The sequence below is a fragment of the Oculina patagonica genome, chromosome 1 (genome assembly GCF_052425735.1).
Source record: "Oculina patagonica isolate OP01 chromosome 1, crgOcupat, whole genome shotgun sequence".
Lineage (NCBI taxonomy): Eukaryota > Metazoa > Cnidaria > Anthozoa > Scleractinia > Oculinidae > Oculina > Oculina patagonica.
The window spans coordinates 13269525-13276394 of NC_135758.1; the positions used below are offsets into that span (position 1 = coordinate 13269525).

A 6870-nucleotide genomic window follows, 5' to 3' on the forward strand; every position below is an offset into this window, starting at 1 on the left:
CTTCAGATAACATGAGGTCCATAAGGAACTACCACCCAAATAAGACATAATAATGTGGCACGAGGTCAATATGCTGCGTTTGGATAACATGAGGTCCATAAGGAACTCGCCACCCAAGTAAGACATAATAATCTACCACGATGTCAAAATGCTGCCCTCAGATAACATGAGGTCCATAAGGAACTCACCACCCAAATAAGACGTAATAATGTGGCACGAGGTCAATATGCTGCCCTCGGATAAAATCAGTTCTATAAGGAACTCAGCATTCAAGTAAGACATTATAATCTAGCATTATAACTCATCACCCAAGTAAGACATCTAGAACGAGGTCAATATGCTGCCTTTGGATAACATGAGTTCCATAAGGAACTCACCACCCAAATAAGACATAATAATGTGGCACGAGGTTAATATGCTGCCCTCAGAGTTCCATAACTAACGAACTAACAACCCAAGTAATTCATAATAATCTAGCACGAGGTCAATATACTGCCCTCAGATAACATGAATTCCATGAGGAACTCACCACCCAAGTAAGACATTGTAATCTAGAACGAGGTCAATCTGCTGCGTTTGGACAAGGCGGAAAAACCACTGAGCATGCGCGTGCAAAATCCCGCCAATTTCGAATTAAAAATGGCGGACGGTGCAGGGCGACAAATAGCATTTTGCCACGTATTTAGGAACCAGTTACGGCTGCTTACATGAGTTTGAGACTGCGGCTTCTCACTGCATTTCAAAGTTCGATCACTTGACTTTCGGGTGGCCATTTTTGACGGCAATTGAACTAAGTTTTCCTAAAAGTTTTGGCATTTGTTCTATGGACTGAAGCGACAGCTGTACATGACAACAGGAGCCCAATCGACCGTGGTTTTTCCCGTTTGTTAAGGTGTTACGTGAATTGTTAAGGTCAGGAACTCCGTGGACGAAAGTTTGGACATTTTCAAAGAACATATCAAATATGACTTTTTTTTCGTTGCAATGACTTTTTTTAAACGCCCTTGAAAGATGGAAATCCAAATACGGGCGAAGGAGTCTGCATTGGCGTTTGTCTTCATCGCCTCACTCCCTTTCGATGAGCAGTTTAGCGAACGGTAAGCAGTTCATCTTGTTTATCGTGATGGCTGTTGTTTGTGTTATCGATTTTCTCATTGTTGTAAATAGCTCGTTTCCTAAAAGCGCTTTCTTAACTAGTATACTGTATTTAGAATTAATTTGTATGAATAAACATTTGTGAGTTCAAGTTATTTCTTGTCGTTGTTCTTGTATTCGTCGACACGGCCATTTTGTGCCGGTTTCCCTCACGATTTTCCCGCCTTTTTGCCGTGTAGCCGCTAATGTCAATATCAATTTAGCCGGTCTTCGGCTAAACTGCAACACAAACGCAAGATTTTTATGTTTACATCGCTTAAAATATGTTCTGTGTGAAGGCTCCTAGAGCTTTGAGCAATAAAGAAAATCTCGTAACAAGGCCCGAAAATATTTATTGTTGGGGGGAAATTTCCTGTGTGGCTAAAACTGAGTATTTAAACTACGGGTTTCAAGAAAGTGTGTACCTCTGTGTACGACATCACGAAGAGCTAAGACAGAAAAATCGATATGTTCCCCCGACGACAAGTGAAAGTGGAAGACTCACCACTTGCCCACAGCGTTTTGTTTCAGTGTTTGAGGACTTAGCTGGTCGGTAAATTGTCAGGCCGAAATATTTGTCAAACACATTTAACTCAGGCTGACATCGACACTCGCATACCTTGAAACAAACTATATTTCTCCCAGAAAGGCGAGTCCGCTTTTGTGTATAATTCATTTAAATTTCGTTCTTTTTTCTACAAGAGGGCAAAAGTCGAGAAAATATTTTTTTGTAATAAAAAGTGAAAGTGAAAGCAAAGACACCCGAACAGTGAAGGTTTCACCGAAAGATCCCCCTACCTGGAGTGAACTGCTTAAACACATCGAGAGTCTGGAGCGTGAAAATGTAAACTTAAAGATCAAATGCAAGACTGAAGAGGAAAGGTCAAAACAGTTGTGTATTGCCGGAAAATTCAAACCTGAATGACCGCTTTAAAGGTGTGTGGAATTTAAATGGCTTTTATTTTTAAATGGGTTTCCCAATGAAATGGTATTCCAAGCATCTTTTTCAAGATGTTGCTTCAGTAGTTACCCAGATTAAAAAAATATTTTAGCTTAATAAATAGAAACACCATTTTAAACTGCAGTTGTTTAATTCAGATGTAACCTTACACTTCACTTGAAAAGAATGAATGAGAACCCCGTGACTGGTACCACAAATGGAAATACTACAAGTTATAATTATTTTTATTATCGCTAATGTTATTACTATAAATAGGTTTCCGAAGACAAGATATTTAGTAAGGATTGCAATAACATTTGCAGATACTGAACAGAAAAACAAGGAGCTTGAAGAAGAAAATGCCCAGCAACAAAAACATATCGATGAGGTCAAAGCTGAGAATAACACTCTTTTATAGAGAAACGGAGGTATATGCTTACTAATAATTCTAAATGGCAGATATTGAAGAGCATAACTTAACATCAAGCAAGGAAAATAGATGCAATAATTGAATTTAGTCAAATCAAGACGTCTATTTATAAAATTTTAATTCAGTTATTTTCTCATGAGTAAAGGCACATCAGTAAATATAATAAAAAAAACATCATGTGCACTATCCTGCTTGGGTTTTTTTAAAAAAAATACTGTGTATAAAATTCAACCAAACAAGTAAAAGCAGCATCTAACAAATGATATAGAACGAAGTCCACAAGTTCAAGGAATTTATAACACCCCTATGACAGAATGTAAATAAGGTCGAAAATTATTTTTAGGTGAATCAACATTCAGCAAGTTGGTTAACTAATTACACAAAGTACTAGCACATCATTACACAATGGGTGGAGCACATCTGTACGACCCCACTGATATGGAGCAGTTTTGTAACAATCACGCTCCTGGTTTATTCAAACAAGTATACACAGCAATACTTAATGACTCCAAGGAGGTACCTTCTATAAAAAGGATGGAGCTGCAAAAAGTTAGGACCCTTGCTATACTTCACAATCTTTGTTTTTTCGCAATCAGGTATTTTCCTTGAAATATATAATTACAAAATAGATGTATTTTATTACTGGTATACTGACTGCAACTATACTTACAAGTACTATTTAACCTTCCTCACGTTTTTCTTTTTTAACTCGTACAAATACATGCAGCACACACTAGTGTAAAAGCTCTACCCACCAATATGGACTGGAAAAGAAATGAGCTCACTGGGGACTAGTTGAGCTTTCAACAGTATTACTTAACTGGTACTGTTTAAAAGTTCCCCTTGACAACACAATACTTTTCTTTTCAGTTAGACTCTTTACACCCTCAAGACTTTTGCTCTTGCTTGAAATTGACTAGGTTTAAATTGAAAGAAAGTTTTGACAGGGTCAGGTTATACCAGGTTAAGCACTCAGGAAGGGAACTTCCTCATAAGACATACAATAGAAATATACTAAGACACAAAGCTTCTTTTTAGAAAATTTGTCCTATGCAAAAGGCAAATGGCCTGAATCTTAAAATGTCTGGTGCCAGTTACAATTCACTGATGTCAGGGATGGTCCTCGGATATAGTTGCCATCCGAAAACTCTTCGGAACTATGGAAAAGCATTAGCAGAGGCTAACAAGAAGGAGGTCAAGAAGAGAATCATGGAAGCTATGGCAGTAGGAATAATATTTTTTTCTTACATTGCACATGTCATTTTTTCATTTTTTTAGTTTTACTTTCTTCGAAAAAGTTATTAAGTCAAAAATTAATGATACAAAGTAAAGACAACATTTATGTCAAATGTTAGTGAAAAAATTGAAATAACATAAGTGGCAGCCAATTTTTTATTTAGCAGTGGTGATAAAAGATGTACATGTAAAGGTCTCAGAATAGTGACACCTGAAAAAAATCATAGCCCAGTACTTACTAACATTCTGGTTGAGTGAAAGATACATGTACATGTAATTAGCTAACAGACATTAAGTATCATACAGCTGGCCATGGTATTCTACATGTACAATGTACATGTACAAAGCAAGTTTTTGATGTTTCAACCCTAAGAATTTAAATTGTTTTCCTTCGCCCTTGACCTAGCATCATTACAATCATGGTACATGTACTTTTACTCAATTGGGTTAACCATACTAAAGTGCTACACGTGTATGTTAGATACAAGTGTTCCGATCCTTTTCAGAAGAAGCAGTTCTTGCTCTTAATTGAAGACGACATCTACTTTATTCACACATGTCATCATCCTACAACAGCCACCACAAGCACTGCCTGGCACATGTGCACAGGGTTGTTAGATGTGCAGGAGAAAATACCAGCTGTATCCTTGCCACCTGACATCAACAAGCTCCATCCGACAGTCCCAGTGACTATGAAAAATGGTGTTGTCAAGCAGTGCAGACGAGGAATAGACGTGAAATCAATTCTGGAAAAATTTTCTTCCACCCTTCATGACTACTTTGTGTCAAGCTACCTGAGCACCTTGTAAATAGAGCACAGAAGATTGGACTTGACCAATGTGAAGCAAAGCTGTGAAAATCTAAGGTTAAAAGGGAAAAAAAATTAGTTGTGTTCTCTATAGCAAAGCACTACTGCATTAGGTGCTGGACAAGATACTATGCCCCTTGGACTTGATACTCAGCACCTGAATAGCAACCAAGTGTTGCTTAATACATTTAATTAAAATGATCTAGTCCAGCTATGAGTATAAATGATAAAACTTTGCTCACTTTTTGTAATTATTCTGACTGGTCTTAAAAACCATGTCTAAATGAATTTATAGTCCTTTAAAACTTTGCTCACTTTTTGTAATTATTCTGACTGGTCTTAAAAACCATGTCTAAATGAATTTATAGTCCTTTATTGGGCAATAAAAATGATAAAAATAATTGCCACATGTTCTAAACATTAAATTGCTGCAACCCTTGACATAACCTCCAACGATATTCCCTTGCATGAAAGTTAAAAAGCAGGGCTAGAGAATAGTACATACATTTTTTTAGTGATACATGTAGGTCCCCAAGGAGGCATTCACAAACTGTGATTTAAAATTGAATGAAATCCATTATTATTCTGATCTTGTTTCCACTTCTGAATGATTTTAAAGAATCAGATGAAGCCAGACATGAGTTAGAGCTGCTAAGCACAACTTGGTTAATAGATGAATTCGAACAAAATCTAAAAGGTGTGGCCAATTATCGCACTATGAATCACCTACTTGAAGCAAAACCTTGTGGTGCTAACAGGAGACTTCCCAACTTGGAAATATAACAAAAGATTATTGCAGAGGTTTGTTGTATTTACAATGAACATGCAAAACCCTCAGAAATTACACTCCTAAGTCTTTTAATTTCTAATAGAAAAAGTTAAATCAGTTCGATTCCGAAGTTAAATTAGAATTAAAATCGCACTTAAAAAGGTAATCATTATTTACTGTAGGTATACTGACCTTTTTCACTGACTAGGTATCTTGTATCCAATCGTTTTATAGGTATCTGGCATGAGAAGACGATGAAATCGACGCCACTGACGAAGACGATGGAAACGACAACGATTCCGATCCTGATTAAACTGATGAAAACAACGACTCAAAATTTGATGTGCAGTTCTTCAAAGAGCAAGTTTCGAAGATCCAGCAGAAAGCTGTCACCCGGTTCCAGGAATTACCCCATCGTGACTATCGGTTACTCAACAGATATGAGAAAACCACGTCGTAAAATTGAGGTGAAAGCCGTGCACTGGAAGCTGCATTGGTACCGTTCGTTGTCTTGTCTGAAAATCGTGTGGAACTCCAACGAACGAAAACCAAAAACGGCTTCTTTAGAAGCCACTCAATATGCAAAAGTCAATGACAAATAAATAATAATCTTTCCCATAAAGTAAATCGAAAGAGCTTTGAAAGATCAGTAAGGAACCGACACCTTTTCGACTCACACGAACGAACCTCATGGTTATCCGCCATCTTGAATATCAAAATTTGAAAAATACGCGCAAGCGCATTAGCGTCGAGCGGGCAATGTTACGTCATTTCGCTCAGCCAATCAGCGGTTTTTCCGCCTTGTCCTGCGTTTGGATAACATGAGTTCCATAGGGAGCTCACCACCCGAGTAAGACATAATAATGTGGCACAAGGTTAATATACTGCCCTCAGATAACATGAATTCAATGAGGATCTCACCACCCAAGTAAGACATTGTAATCTAGAACGAGGTCAATCTGCTGCGTTTGGATAACATGAGTTCCATAGGGAACTCACCACCCAAGTAAGACATAATAATGTGGCACAAGGTTAATATACTGCCCTCAGATAACATGAATTCAATGAGGATCTCACCACCCAAGTAAGACATTGAAATCTAGAACGAGGTCAATATGCTGCGTTTGGATAACATGAGTTCCATAAGGAACTCACTAACCAAATAAGACATAATAATGTGGCACAAGGTCAATATGCTGCCCTCGGATAAAATACGTTCCATTAGGAACTCCGCACCCAAGTAAGACATTATAATCTAGCACGAAGTCAATAGGCTGCCCTCAGATGAAATGAGGAACTCACCACCCAAGTAACACATAATAATGTGGCACGAGGTCAATATACTGCTTTCAGATAACATGAGTTCCATAAAGCCCACGACCTAAGTTAGACATAATAATGTAGCACGAGGTTAATATGCTGTCCTCAGATAAAATGAGTTCCATAACTAACAAACTCACAACCCAAGTAATTCATAATAATCTAACACAAGGTTAATATGCTGCCCTCAGATAACATGAGTTCCTTAAGGAACTCGCAACCCAAGTAAGACA

General features: G+C 37.6%; 1 long non-coding RNA gene across 1 annotated transcript; it reads right to left on the reverse strand.

Annotated features, from left to right (window-relative positions):
• Positions 1–2206: 2206 nt before the first annotated feature.
• Positions 2207–6030, reverse strand: LOC144657448 (uncharacterized). Its single transcript, XR_013571533.1, has 2 exons — positions 5510–6030; positions 2207–4600 (listed from the first exon to the last, which is right to left on the reverse strand). It is a non-coding gene; the product is annotated as an uncharacterized LOC144657448 (long non-coding RNA).
• Between the last annotated feature and the right edge of the window lie 840 nt (positions 6031–6870).